Here is a 15,195-nt window from a genome sequence, read left to right as displayed (position 1 = left end):
CCAGCAGGGGGGAGGGCAATTAGGGGCGATCAGGCAGTCAGGCAGGTGAGCAGTTAGGAGCCAGCGGTCCTGGATTGTGAGAGTGATGTCCGACTGCCAGCTTAGGCCCTATAAATTGGCAGCTGGACATTTTCCAAGGGGTCCCGGATTGGAGAGGGTGCAGGCTGGGTTGAGGGCCCCCCCCCCCGCACGAATTTTGTGCACCGGGCCTCTAGTCTATAATAATAAAAGCACATAATATGCAAATCAACTGAATAGCCAAACAGCAGGATGACCTTCCAGACAAAGTTGGGGCTGCGAGGGCCAAGGTAGTAAGGGGCCGAAAAGGCCTACTCTTGCACAGATTTCGTGCATTGGGCCTCTAGCCCTATATAATAAAAGTGCAATATGCAAATCGACCAAACAGCGAAACAACCAGTCGCTATGATGCGTACTGACCACCAGGGGAACGCTGCTCAGCCAGAAGCCCAGCTAACAGCTGGCGAGCTCAGCAGCAGTAAGGAGGCGAGGGGTCAGAGCTGTGAGAGCCCCAGATTGTGAGAGGGATTCTGCCTGCCGGCTTAGGCCCGATCCCAGGGGTATCGGGCCTAAGCCAGCAAGCAGACATCCCCTGAGGAGTCCTGGACTGCGAGAGGGCACAGGCCAGGCTGAGGGATACCCCCCCCCATCAGTGCACAAATCTCATGCACCGGGCCTCTAGTCAACATAAAAGTACTAGAGGCCCGATGCACAATATTCGTGCAAGGGGCTTGGCCCTTGCAGCTGTGGCAGCTGCCTCAGCTTCATCTGGAAAGTCTTCCAGAGGTTGTTTGGCCATCTGGTCTAATTAGCATATTATACTTTTATTCTAATTTCCAAACAGACAAATATAAAAATTCATCAAATGCTAAGCAATTAAAAAAAGTCTCAAGAACTTTAATGTACTTGATATCCTGCAACCACATTCTCTGACAACCATAACAAAAAGATAGCTTTTTAAAAACCCACATGTTTAGAAATTTCTAAAAACTCATGTGTCAGAAAATAAATAACAGAATTTTAAAAATATTAAAAGTAAAATAATAAAGACTATACTGCCAACCTGTGGGGTGCAGCAAAAGGAATAAATAGGGTGGGGCAAAAGTAGGTCCTTAAGTTGTACACAGTTACATCAGAAAAATATGAAAACTAAAAATAAATTAATGAACTGAGCATGTGTCTTAAGCAGTTAGAAATGCTGAAGAATATAAAAAAGGTAGATAAAAGGAAATAATACAAATAAAAGCAGGACTTAATGAAACAGAAAATAAACATAGAGGACAAAAGCTAAAAAAAAAAAACTAACAAGAAAAACCTAAACCAAAAAAACCAACCACAAAAAGGTAGCTCTTTGTCAAAACTAACAAAATGGATATAATTCTGGTAAGATTCAGTAATGAAAAAAGGAAGATGCACAACCAAATACTAGGAAAGAAAGGGAATTACACTTATAGATACTGCAGACATTCAAAAAATAATTTTTATAAACAACTTCAATAGCTCTGAAAACAAGTACAATATACACACATGAAAACAAATGCAAATGTCCCTTAAGTTTGGGAAACGATGTTCAATCTCGTTGTAATATAGAAATGCAAATAAAAACTGCTCCGTAATATGATTTTTTACCTATCAAGTTAGCAAAAATCCAAAAGATTGACAACACAGATTGTTGGCAAGGCTATCAGAAAATAATCACTCTCATATATCTAATCTAATAAATGACAAACATGCAAATTAACTGTACCTTTGCTATGCCTTAAGCCACACCCACCAGCCAATCAGAGCAACTATATGCAAATTAACCCAACCAAGATGGCAGCCAGCAGCCACGAAGCTGAAGCGAGCAGGAGGTTTGGTTGCTCCAGTGATGGAGTAAGCCAAGCTTCCCGGCCGGCCCTATAACAAAGTTTCAATTATAGAAGGTAAATAAACCCCAGAATAAAAAAGAAAAAAAGGAGAGGCTGGGAGCTTCTGCCCCTGGGGGGATTGGCTAGCCTGAAAACCACCCTTAGCCCCTCACCCAGACTGGCCAGGCACCCCAGTGGGGACCCCCCACCCTGAAGGGGGTGTGACCAGGCCTCTCCTGCCTCCTAGGCAGCAGTAAGGATGTCCGACTGCAGCTTAGGCCTGCTCCCCACTGGAAAGTGGACATCCCCCAAGGGCTCCCGGGCTGCCAGAGTGATGTCTGACTGCCAACTTAGGCCCAATTCCCCAGGGAGTGGGCCTAAACCAACAGGTGATCATCCCTCAAGGGGTCCCAGTCTGCGAGAGGTCACAGGTCGGGCTGAGGGACCCCCACGAGTGCACAAATTTTTGTGCACTGGGCCTCTAGTTGAGAATATAAAAAGATTAAGAGCCTATGGATAGGGAATTTGGCAATATTTTACAAAATTATATAAACCTTAAGCTTCAACTCAACATATACTGTCAAGGTTCAGATAGTATTCCTGGAGGCAAAGACCAGCAGTCATATAAATGAGAGAAGTCCCTGGAAGGCTAATGGACTCTGATATTCAGCAAGGGCTGAAAATCAGCATTGTATTACCCTGCTGCTGGCTGAATGGTTGAAGACAATCCGCTAACCTGATCATCTTTTATTGTTTACCAAACCTTGCCATTCAAATGTGTGTTTGCTTTGCTAAAGGGCAAATGTGTATTCTAGTAAATAAAAAGCTATGGGTCTGGAGATTCAGGGAACCTCTCCGCTAGAGAGTAAGGTCTCCGCCTGACTCCCCATGCCTTCTAAATTTATATTTCTTGTCTAGTATATCGGTTTGTGCGCAGCCCCTTCTCCAGACCTTGAACCCTAGCCGCAGATGGATGCGGCATTCACAAGTATACATGTGTGTACATATTTTGTTGTGGGGGAGCATGAAAATTAGAATTCCCAATTTATCTTTATTCACAAAGAAACACTAAAAAGATAAAACCAAAAAATGGTTATCCTGTGGGAAGAAAAGAGAGAGAACTTCAGTATGGGAGCAGACCTCTCTGGGTGTACTTTTAGAAGCATCTAAATCAATGGTTTTCAACCTTCATAATGCCACGACCCTTTAATACAGTTCCTCATGTTGTGGTGACCCCCAATTTCATTGTTACAAATTGAACATAATTAAAGCATAGGATTAATCACAAAAACAATATGTAATTATATATGTGTTTTCTGATGGTCTTAGGCGACCCCTGTGAAAGGGTCGTTAGACCTCCCAAAGGGGTCTCGACCTACAGGTTAAGAACCACTGTCCTAGGGTTTTGTGGAAGGTATAACTGTGAGGATGAAATTGGCTATTTGGCTGCAGCAATTACTAAGCAAAGTGTTGAAAGTGTAACTTTACTTCTCTTGGATGCTTAGAGTAAAATTTGAGAAGAGAAAAAACTTAAAGATGAATTGTCAATCAAAAGGGAAGCAGAAATTTAATTTAAATGTTGGAAAATTCTCAGGCTATCCATATAGCAAAAAATGAGAAAATATGTTATGAACTCTAAAGGTATGTACGGCCAAGGGACAGGACTCTTTGATACATTAGTTTGGGTGTGAATACCAGACTCAATCAGCCACCGTAATTATGGAGAAATTAAAAATTACATGCTAGTCTGAAACAAATGCTAATTAAAATAAAGGCCTTTATTTTAAACGATAGGTCAAATAAAATGCCACTTTATACTATTCACTTTTGGAAATATCACTTTGGAAACATCCACAATATGAAAAACCACAAAATAATGACAAAGGCAATCTGTACTGGCAGAAATCAGGAAGGAAAAATGGAAGATTGTTGGCCAGTCTTCTTAGATATTACAGGATAAGACCACAGATAGTCTTTAAGACAAGGAAAGAAGAACCACAAAGGCTGCCTCCTCCATTTCAAAAGGGGCCATTGCCTGGGTTTCAACCCAAAGATATGGGGCCCAGGCCAGGAGAGCCACTGGCATGTGATTGTAACACAGCAAGAGCTGCCTTGAGCTGCACTCAGCAAAGCCATAGGGGAAACATAGGTAAGTATTTAATATTTTTAAATAGAGAACATATATGAACAGATCTTTCACACACAAAAAAGGAATCTGAATGGCATATAAGCACATGAAAAGATTCTCAAATTCATTAGTCATTATAGGAATGAAAATTAAAACCACCAAGTGGTATCACTACACAGCTATTAAATGGCTTACGAAGAGAAGAGAGGTGGAGAAGAATGAAAGGGGGAAAGAAAGAGGGGAGAGGAAAGATAGAGATACAGAGATAGAGAGATAAAGATAGAGACAGGGAAGGAAACAAAGAAAAAAAGTACTGAGTTGCCAATGAGGATGTTAATCAACTGGAAATAATGCATTGCTTGTGGGAATGCAAAAGTAGTACAACCATTATGGGTAACAGTTTGACAGCTTCTTCAAGTTCAACATACACTTACCATATGACACAGCAATCTCACTGACCTAGACTCAAAAAGCTATGTATGGCCCTGACAAGTTTGGCTCAGTGGATAGAGCGTCAGCCTGAGGACTCAAGGGTCCCGGGTTTGATTCCGGTCAAGGGCATGTACCTTGGTTGCAGGCACATACCCAGCAGGAGGCAGCTGATCGATGTTTCTCACTCACTATCCCTCTCCCTTCCTCTTTGTAAAATATCAGTAAAAATATATTATTTTTAAAAAGGCTATGACATTCTAGAAAAAGCAAAATTATAGGGATTAGTGGTTTTCATAGGTTAATGGTGAGGGTAAGAGTCTGACTATAAAGCATGAGAAAATTTTATTTTCTTGAGAGGGGGTGAAGAAACTATTCTGCATTCAGGTTGTGGTAGTGATTAACTTAGATGCACAAAGTGTGTTAACTTCCATGCACAAGGTATGTTAACTTAGATATACAAGAACAATGGACAGGGCTGCTTAAGGCAAAAACAAATCTTTTACTCAGTAAGTCATTTGCCTCTCGATATGTCTAATCTCCTTCACACTCAAAAACGTGTGAATCTTACTATATTTAAACTAAAATAAATATATAACAGAAAACATTCATTGCACTTTCTTACACTTTAAATGGACCTGTTTTGACTCATGTATAATTTTATGTCACCATGCAATATACATTCACTAAGTTTTGCAGATCTTCCAAATGTTGACATCTTATAAAATATCATTGCATTTCATGCAGTCTCTGGAAACTTGAGTGAAAATGAAAATTAACATCCCCGTATATGAAAGAAAATAGTTTGGCCTTACAGACTCCCTAAAAGGTCTACTTTAGGAACTCTGCTCATCTAAATATGGGAATAACATCAGGACAAATACCTAAAAACATGTTCTTCCCCAACCTACTTTTACAAATTAATTCGGTATATCTACAGATTAATGGCACTAAATTTGTCAAATCATATTGTGTATGACATGTAAACTATGCAAAAGGGAACTGTTTGCTATGTATGATAAATATCACCATTTTTGGCAAGCCAGTTGTTATATTCTGAGGAAAAAGGAACCAGCTAGTGATAGAAAAAATTCTAAAGGGAAATCTCTCAGGCAAGTACAAATACAATTTTAGAGTCTGTCGTACTTTGACATGTAACTTGACAATTTCCTGTTTCTGATAAAAATCAGCAGAGTGACAATACCCAAGTGACTAACTCCGGAAGTTTGGTTGGGCTATAGATCTCTGAGTAAACAATTAAGAGGGAAAAATCCCCAAATAAGTAACTTCAATATTCTATAAGTAATGCAAAAAGACAAGGCAATTCATAAGATCACTTTATTCTATCCAATGTATTACTATTTTGTCTAGTTATTTTAATTGTTAAATACTCTTAATGAAACAACATAGACAAGAATCCCAGCATGGGGAAATTAAAAATTACATGCTGGTCTGAAACAAAGGCCACTTAAAATAAGGCCTTTATTTTAAATGATGGATAAAATAAAATGCCACCCTGTATTATTCACTTTGGGAAATATCACTTTGGAAACATCCCCAATATGAAAAAGCACAAAATAATGACAAAGGTAAAAGTTATTAAATAGTTATTACAGATGAAGAATACACTGAGCTAAGGCCTGAGAATAACTATAGACACATTAAGCAAAAATATCAACTATAATTCAACTCTAAAAATATCAACTCTAAAAATATCAACTATAATTCTATTTCAACAACTTATTTAATGTCTTAGGCATTACTCCCTATATGATTACTTTGTGAGGCATCACAAAATTTTACTTATTACCCTCTCTGAATTAAAATGTCACATAGTGCTGTGGGGTGAAGGCATGTGCCAGGGGTTAGGGAAGGCCGGGGAAAGGTCAATGGGGAAAAAAAGGAGACATACGTACTACTATTTGTAATACTTTAAACAATAAAAAAATTTTAAAAAATGTCACATAGTGCTAAGAGGTCTGTAACAAAAGTAACAGTAAGTCTAGTATCCATCTGACACTATATAGTTATTACAATATTATTGATTATATTCCTTTACATATATTTTTTAAATTGTGATAAAATACCTATTATGGGCTGAATTTCACCCCCACCCCACCCCCAAAATTCAAATGCTTAAGTCCCATCCTCCAGTACCTCAGACTATAACTATATTTGGAGTTAAGTTCTTTAAAGAAGTAATTAAGGTAAAATAGGTGGATCCTAATCAAGTATGACTAGTGTCATTATAATTTGGTTAGGCCAGAGTGGCTCAGTTAGTTGAATATCACCCTGTGCACCAAAAGGCTGCCACAGTTCAATTCCCAGTCAAGGTACATAGGTAGATTGTGGGTTCGATCCCCAATTGGGGCATGTATGGAAGGCAACCTATTAAGTCTCTCAGTCTTCCCCACCCCTTCCCCTTCCTCTAAGCATATCCTCAGGTGAGATTTAAAAATTATATATAAAAAAAGCTAATATGCTAAGTGTCCAACCATCCAACCGGTCGCTATGACGCACACTGACCACCAGGGGGCAACTACTCAACGCTGGAACTGCCATGACACACACTGGCCCTTTACAGAGAAAGGGCACCAAGGACTTGGTGCCCACAAAGCAACACTCGGCTTCCCCCAAGTGGTACACAGGCCCTACCACCACCTCAGAGTGATACCCCACCAAATCGCAGCCAGTGGTGCCAAGACTCCATGGCGCAAAATGTGGCCCACAGCCCAGCCCAGCCCAGTCCAGCCCAACCCAGAAATGGTTGCTGTGGGTGCCAGGTAATGATGTCACATAGCAACGCCTGGCTTCCTCTCCCTAGAAACTAGCCTCCTTGGAATTGCTTTTTTTTTTTTTAAGTGTATTTTATTGATTTTTTACAGAGAGGAAGGGAGAGAGAGAATCAGAAAGATCGATGAGAGAGAGACATCGATTCAGCTGCCTCCTGCACACTCCCTACTGGGTATGTGCCTTAAATATTTCACCCTTTTTTCTCCCTGCATGATCTACAATAATAATCTGCTTCGTGTTGATATTTACTGCTGTGTTGCTTACAATTACGAGAAAGAGAAGTTGAGGTGCTTCACTGGGCTGGAAAAGTTTAGCTAAATCAGAAAGCAGGTCTAATTAAGCAAGTTTATTTTATACATATAAAAGGCTAACCTGACTTGCAACCTGCGCGGCACATATAAAGCTCTTGCTGGCGCCAATCACACACGTGTGTTTTGATCTGTCAATGTTGATCGTAAATTTGGTTGACACTTCTATTATAAAGAAAGGGCAAATAGCAATATTAAATTATTTCTTCTAATAATTTCCTTTCAATGTGCATGAACCTATGTTCCGGGACACTAGTAATAAAATAAGAAGAGCCAATTTTAACACAGACATGCTCCATTTGAAAACTATATGAAGACATTGGGAGAAGACAACCATCTACAAGCCAAGGAGAGGCCTCCGAAGAAACAACCATGATAACAACTTGATCTCTCAGACTTTAGCCTCCAGAATTTTGAGAAAATAAATTTCTGTTGTTTAACCACCCAGTCTGTGATACTTTGCTATGGCAGCCTTACCTAACTAATCCATATAAAATGTATCATCTAAACCATTTTTAAGTGTACAGTTAAGAGGCATCAAATATATTTACAATGTTGATGAACAAGTATAGCCATCCATTACCAGAACAATTTTCATCTTGCAAAACTGAAACTCTATACCCAGTAAAAAATTACTCCCTCATATACAGCCAAACTGGTACTGTTAGCTAGATATTAATGTGGGAAAGGAAGCAAAAGAGAGTCAGAAATTGGTGAGCATATTCAGCTGGGAAACAGAGACCTGTTGGCTTCACCAGGAAGCTACAGCTCAGGGAACTACCAGTCCATTCCCAGCAGATCACTGGGGGAAGGGATAGAACAAAAGGGCAGGTAAACATATACGCAGTAAAGTCAAAATGGTGCAGGGGGTATAGGTGACCATGGAGACCTGTCAGTCTTACCTGGGGAAAGGATCACTCGTCAGTGGGTGCACCCTATCAGAAGCCCATGAAGGTCTGAGAAGCTGACTGGCTATTTTGAATAATCTCCTGGTTAAAATCCCAGGAGAACAAAGCGCGCGTGCTCTCTCTCTCTCTCTCTCTCTTGCTTGGGACTGTAACCGCACTCGCCCTGAGTGGTCTCTTCTTCCTGGGAGCATGCAGCCCTGTGGGTCTAGTGGCCACCTGGAGCCTGAGAAAGGCCATGCAGGCCCAAATGAAGCAGAAACTCTGGACATTGGCCTTGGCCTTTGCCCTGATAAAGACTCAATTGGACTTTTTCCACGGCGGGATGGAGGAAATGGGACATTGGAAAGCCAGGAGAACTCTTCGATATTGCATCACAAATAAACCACCTTGCCACATCACAATCAAATCGCTGATTTTTACCAAGCTTTTACTTAGAAACCATATTTCCCAGGTTTTTTGAGGTCCCACTATATGCCAGGCACGTATGATCTCCTGGCCTGAGAAAGGCATGGTTACCAGAGGCTGAGACCCCTGACAGGTTAGCCAGGGGTGGGCAAACTTTTTGACTCGAGGGCCACAGTGGGTTCTTAAACTGGACCGGAGGGCCGGAACAAAAGCATGGATGGAGTGTTTGTGTGAACTGATATAAATTCAAAGTAAACATCATTACATAAAAGGGTACAGTCTTTTTTTTTTAGTTTTATTCATTTCAAATGGGCCGGATCCGGCCCGCAGGCCGTAGTATCCCCACGGCTGGGATGGTGTGTCAGCCTGTGGACTGAAGGGTCCCGGGTTCAATTCCAGTCAAGGGCACATGCCCAGATTGCAGGCTGGATCCCCAGTAGGGGGCGTGAAGGTAGCAGTCAATGATTCTCTCCCATCATTGATGTTTCTATCTCTCTCTCCTTCTCCCTTCCTCTCTCTAAAATCAAAACATATTCTGTAAAAAAAGGAAAAAAGAAGAATAGGAACCAGTCAGGTCTGAGTTATTATTCTTAGATAAAGTGAAGCAATGATCCACAGGTTCTTGCAAACTTCGATTACTGCATACAGAAGACTAGGTCTTAAAGAGTAATTCTCTTCTATCATCACTGTATCTAAGCTTCCTCCAGCTATCCCTAATCTGGAGGGCTGAGAGGTGCCTCTTAGCACTATTTGACATTTTAAGCCATGTTCATATATTACTTGCAAGAGTTTGCACCTAGGAGTGAATGCCTCCTTCAATTTTGTAACCTAAGCAATTTGTCTGTCTCACCCTAGTCCAACTCGTGCTTTAATGACCCTATAAATAAAATATGCTTATGATACATTTAATTTACTTTCTTAACTTCATAATTCTGTACTAGGCACTGTTCTGCCATTAGCTATGACTCTGGGAATGTCCTATCAACCTCTCAGAAACTCCATGTTCTTATCTGTAAAGCAAAAGAACTGAATCAGATAAGATCAAAAAGTCTCTTTTGAGTGCCAAAACTATGATCTAAGTTCCTCCTTAAATTTTCTGGTCTAAATAAAACCAGACTTGTATTGTGTTTTCTAAGTATTTTCATTACAAGAGGTCGCAAAAAGTAGGTTTACAGATGTAATACAAATAAATAATCTATATTGATAAAAGGCTAATATGCAAAGTGTCCCCTCAAGAGTTGACCAGGAGACTGGGAGTTCAATCACTCGCTATAATGTGCGCTAACCACCAGGGGGCAGCACGGAATGAAGGAAGGCCCCAGCTGGCAGCCAGAAGGCCCCATCAGCCTTGATCTCTAGCCAGCCCTAGGGACCCTACTAGTGCATGAATTTTGTGCACTGGGCCTCTAGCTAGTAAATAATAATATAAGAATAAACTTGTATTTTGTGTACTCACAACTATAAGCCTACTTTTGCCAACCCCTGTATATTACCACTATTCCAATCATTGAAAAAATATATTTTTATTGATTTCAGAGGGGAAGAGAGAGAGAAACATCAATGATGAGAGAGAGTCAACGATTGGCTGACTGCTACATGCCTCCTACTAGGAATTGAGCCTGCAACCTGGGCATGTGCCCTGAATAGGAATCAAACCATGACCACCGGGTTCATAGGTGGAAGCTCAACCATTGAGCCACACCCACTGGGCAATCTTTATTCTTTTATATTCTACCTAGTGTCCCGGGGCATGGATTCATGCACATTAAAAAGAAATTAATTAGAAGAAATATTTCAATATTGCTATTTGCCCTTTCTCTATGAGAAATGTCAACCAAATTATTGACAATGAAACACACGTGTGCGATTGGTGCCAGCAAGAGCTTTATATGTATCGCGCATGTGTGAGTCAACTTAGCCTTTTATATATATAGAATAAACTTACTTAAATAGACCTGCTCTCTGATTTAGCTAAACTTTTTCCAGCCCAGTGAAGCACCTCAACTTTTCTTAAATCTCTGTTTTTCAGCTAAGGAAAAGAAAATAGGATTCCACCGAGTCTCCTATCTACCTACTGCAGGACTTCTGTGAGGATCAAATGAGACGAGGCACAGGAAAACACTTCATGACATTGGTTAAAATGTAAAATGTTTGCACCTGGCTGTAAAGCAAATCGTGTTCCTGGGCTGAAGAAATAGCAAAGAGAGGAAGCCAGGCATTGCTACATGACGTCATTATCAGGAGCCCACAGCAACCATTTCTGGGCTGTGCGCTGCATTTTGTGCCATGGGGTCTTGGCAGTGTAGGCTGTGATTTGGTGGGGTGTCACTCTAGGGTGGTGGCGGGGCCTGTGTCCCACTTGGGGGAAGCGGAGTGCTGATTTGTCAGTGTCAGGTCCATGCTACTGTTTATTTTTAAATGGCCAGTGTGCATCATGGCAGCTCCAGCGTTGAGCGTCTGCCCCCTGGTGGCCAGTGGGTGTCATAGCTATCGGTCAGTAGGACGTATGGACACTTAGCTTTTTATATACATAGATTACCATGTCTCTTAAGTGTCACTCAAGTTGTACATATTCTCAAAAGAATACACACATCTCAGGAAACAATAGTACTACCATTTCCCCATACTGTACAGTATAAGTAAGGTTAAGATTATGGCATCATTTTTAGCAACCATATTCTCCTGACACACCAAACTGTGGTCACCTGAAATCCCAGACATATTTAACATGATTTTAACCATAACATTTGAGTATCTTTCACATTAATTGCTGTCCTTAATTCTTTTTTTTAAATCCTCACCTGAGAATATTTTTTCTTTATATTTTATTGATTGTTTGTTTGTTTTTTTACAGAGAGGAAGGGAGAGGGACAGAGAGCTAGAAACATCGATGAGAAACATCGATCAGCCACTTCCTGCACCCCACTCCACCCCACCCCACTGGGGATGTGCCCGTAATCAAGGAACATGCCCCTGACCGAATGGAAGGTGGGTCCCCTCAGTCCGCAGGCTGACACTCCATCCACTGAGCCAAACCAGCTAGGGCCAATTGATTTTTTTAGAGAGAGTGTAAGACAGTGGGTCTCAACCTTCCTAATGCCACATGACTCTTTAATACTGTTCCTCATGTTGTGATGACCCCCAATTTCATTGTTACAAATTGAACATAATTAAAGCATAGTGATTAATCACAAAAATATGTAATTATATATGTGTTTTCCGATGGTCTTAGGCGACCCCTGTGAAAGGGTCATTTGACCCCCAAAGGGGTCATGACTCACAGATTGAGAACCGCTGGTGTAAGAGAAAAGGAAAGACAGAGAAATATCAATGTGAGAGAAACACATCGATTGTTTGCCTCCTGCACAAGCCCCGACCTGGGCCGGGGCCAGGGAAGACCCTGCAACTGAGGTACATGCCTTTGACTGGAATCAAATCCGGAATCATTTGGTCCATAGGCTGACACTCTAGCCAGAGTCAAACTGGCTAGGATTGCCCTTAATTCTAATGTTTCCTCTCAGGCCCACCATTGCTTATATAATTTTTATTCAAAAACAGTTTTAGGACATTACCACTTAGCCCTATTAGAGTTTATTGTGCCTCCCATTATCCTTTTGGCCTACGCATACAATAGGACCCATTGGAGTTACAGGAAACCAGTACATAGTACTTAAAAACTCCTAAGTATAAAAATGTGTGCTAAATTGTAAAGCATTGTGCATGTCTACTCCATAAGCACCTCACACTTAACTTTCCTTGCAGTTTCTGCATCTGTGTTTTATAATTCAGTAAATAGTACCACTATCAATCCAATTATCTGAATTAATGAAACCTACTCAGTCAACACCCACATCTCAAGTCATTTAGGTGAAGTATAAGAAATTCCTGAGAGATTCTACCTCTTGCTGTTGGCCTCTCCTTTGATTCTAGCTGTATTTGCTTCCTATTGCTGTGTAATAAATTGCCACAAATTAAGTGGCTTAAAACACAAATTTAACTGTAATTGGAAAATAAATTAATTTTTAAAATCACAAATTTATTGTCTGTAAGTACTAGAGATAAGAAGGTTGAAACTGGATTTACAGAGCTAAAATCAAAGTCTGTATTCCCACAGGAGGCTCTAGGGCAGCGGTTCTCAATCTGTGGGTCGCGGCCACTTTGGGGGTTGAACGACCCTTTCACAGGGGTCACCTAAGACCATCGGAAAACACATATGTAATTATGTGAACGAAAGGGGCCACATGCTGGCTGACCTGACAAGCTCAGGGGAGGCCTGCATGGCAGTCTTGCAAACACAGAGACCTAAAGTAACCACAAAGGATGGTCTGAAATTAAACTTTAACTAAAAGCAGTTATGGTGGGCAGTTACACCCTAGGCCAGTATCTTCACTGACAAGGTCAACCTTTACCTTAACTGAACCTATCTGTCTTTTTGCATCTATGATAACACACCCTTGAAGTGTCTGGGTAACTTGTAACTTCCCTTTTTCTGGACCCCCTGGGGCACAAACTAATGTGCTGGGGGCCAGGACAGATACCACAGATTCCTTCATTGTTATCGTGTTAATTGTTCCTGCACCCACCTAAGTATGTGTCCATCATTTTTCTTTTTATCCAATCCAGTAACATCAATCAGCTGCCTCCTGCACACCCCCTACTGGGGATGTGCCAGCAACTAAGGTACATGCCCTTGACCGGAATCGAACCCGGGACCCTTCAGTCCTTAGGTCAGGTCGACACTCTAAGCCAAACCAGTCAGGGCTAATTATGTTCAATTTGTAACAATGAAATTGGGGGTCACCCCAACATGAGGGACTGTATTAAAGGGTCCTGTGGCATTAGGAAGATTGAGAACCACTGCTCTAGGGGAAAACCCATTCTATGCTAATTCCTTAGCCCCCAGCCATATCATCTTGACCTCAGCTTCCATTGCCACTTCTCTTTCTTACACTCCTGCCTTCCTCTTATGAGATTCCTTGTGATTACACTGGGCCCAGGGATAGATAATCCAGGAAAATCCGCAAAGTCCTTTTTGCCATACAAGGTAACATATTCACAATTTTAGAAGACTAGACTGGAGACATCTTTGAGAGAACATCATTCCACTGACCATGATAATCTTAAACTTAGGCTAATGATTCCAGGTAGATTTGACTAAATTTCCCCATTACTCACTGTGATTCTTTCGCTTTCTGCTCTGGGACTTCCTGGGGCAATGAAATGAGATACCACTGGGAACACAATTGGCAGGCTCTGAGTGCAGCTGAAAGTGGGGGAGGGAAGGAGAAAGAATTTATACCACACTGGGGAAACTGTCAACTGATGGGAGAACAAGAGCAGATGAGTAAAAAATATGAGACTATCTAGATCAGGGGTGGGCAACCTTTTTGTGAGTGCGTGCCAAAACCAGCAAAATCTCTGACTCAAAATTCTGCGTGCCAACCCTAATTTTTTGAGAACATGTTACGCCTACTTGATATCTCTTAAGGTGTACGTATGTGAAGAACTTTGAAGAAATAATAAAATTCATTCAAGCGACAAAAACACAGTATATGATGATGAAAAGTATATTTTAATGTATACATGTTATGTAAGATTATTTATTTATCTAAGATGCACCTACACTGAATTTATCTGAAAAATAAAAAAGTCGATATTAAGAAAAAAACTGTAAATGGAAGATTATAAGAGAGGGTTTCGCATGCTGGCAAAAGTTACTGGCGTACCATGTTTGGCACGCGTGCCAAGGGTTGCCCACCCCTGATCTAGATCCTCAGACGTTCCTACTGGAATTGAGCCCTGGTTGCAACAGCAGTGAATAATTCAAAAACAGTCTTATACTGGCTTTTCTTTTTTTTATTCATTCTGGTCCCTCACTCTTGTTCCCTAAAATCATCCACAAATAAATTACCTGCACACAACTCCTTCGCTTTTAGATTGTTGTACTTTAGGGGAGAGGATGAGAAGGATAACTGGTTAAGACAATCAAGTAAAGAGTTTTACAACACAGAAAAGGGAAACACAATGACTTAACAAATGAAAGCTACATACACAGTAGGGTATCTAGTCTTAATGCTATAACGTATAACTTTAGGTCAAATCTCTAAGTTTTATCAACTGTAAAATGAACAGCTTGACTCCTATTATTATCTACTAGAGGCCCGGTGCACAAAAATTTGTGCACTTGGGGGGAAGGGGTGGGTCCCTCAGCCAGGCCTGTGCCCTCTCGCAGTCTGGGATCCCTCGGGAGGTAACACCCTGCTGGCTTAGGCCTGCTCCCAGGTGGCAGAAGGCAGGCCCAATCCCTAGGTGCAGCCCCTGGTCAGGCTCAGAGCAGGGCCGATTGGAGAGTTGGG

The 15,195-nt window shown here is 41.1% G+C and overlaps 1 protein-coding gene across 1 annotated transcript in view; it reads right to left on the bottom strand.

Moving 5' to 3' along the window:
- The window catches only part of NCK1 (NCK adaptor protein 1), a 32,004-nt gene extending 17,904 nt beyond the window's left edge, over positions 1-14,100 (bottom strand). Inside the window, 1 exon segment of the mRNA XM_015561390.1 lies at positions 14,015-14,100. The gene's annotated coding sequence lies outside the window, so the exon portion shown is untranslated.
- Between the last annotated feature and the right edge of the window lie 1,095 nt (positions 14,101-15,195).

The sequence above is a fragment of the Myotis davidii genome, unplaced genomic scaffold, assembly GCF_000327345.1.
Source record: "Myotis davidii unplaced genomic scaffold, ASM32734v1 scaffold415, whole genome shotgun sequence".
NCBI lineage: Eukaryota > Metazoa > Chordata > Mammalia > Chiroptera > Vespertilionidae > Myotis > Myotis davidii.
Note: the sequence above shows the minus strand (reverse complement) of the source record. Positions and strands in the feature narration are given on the sequence as shown.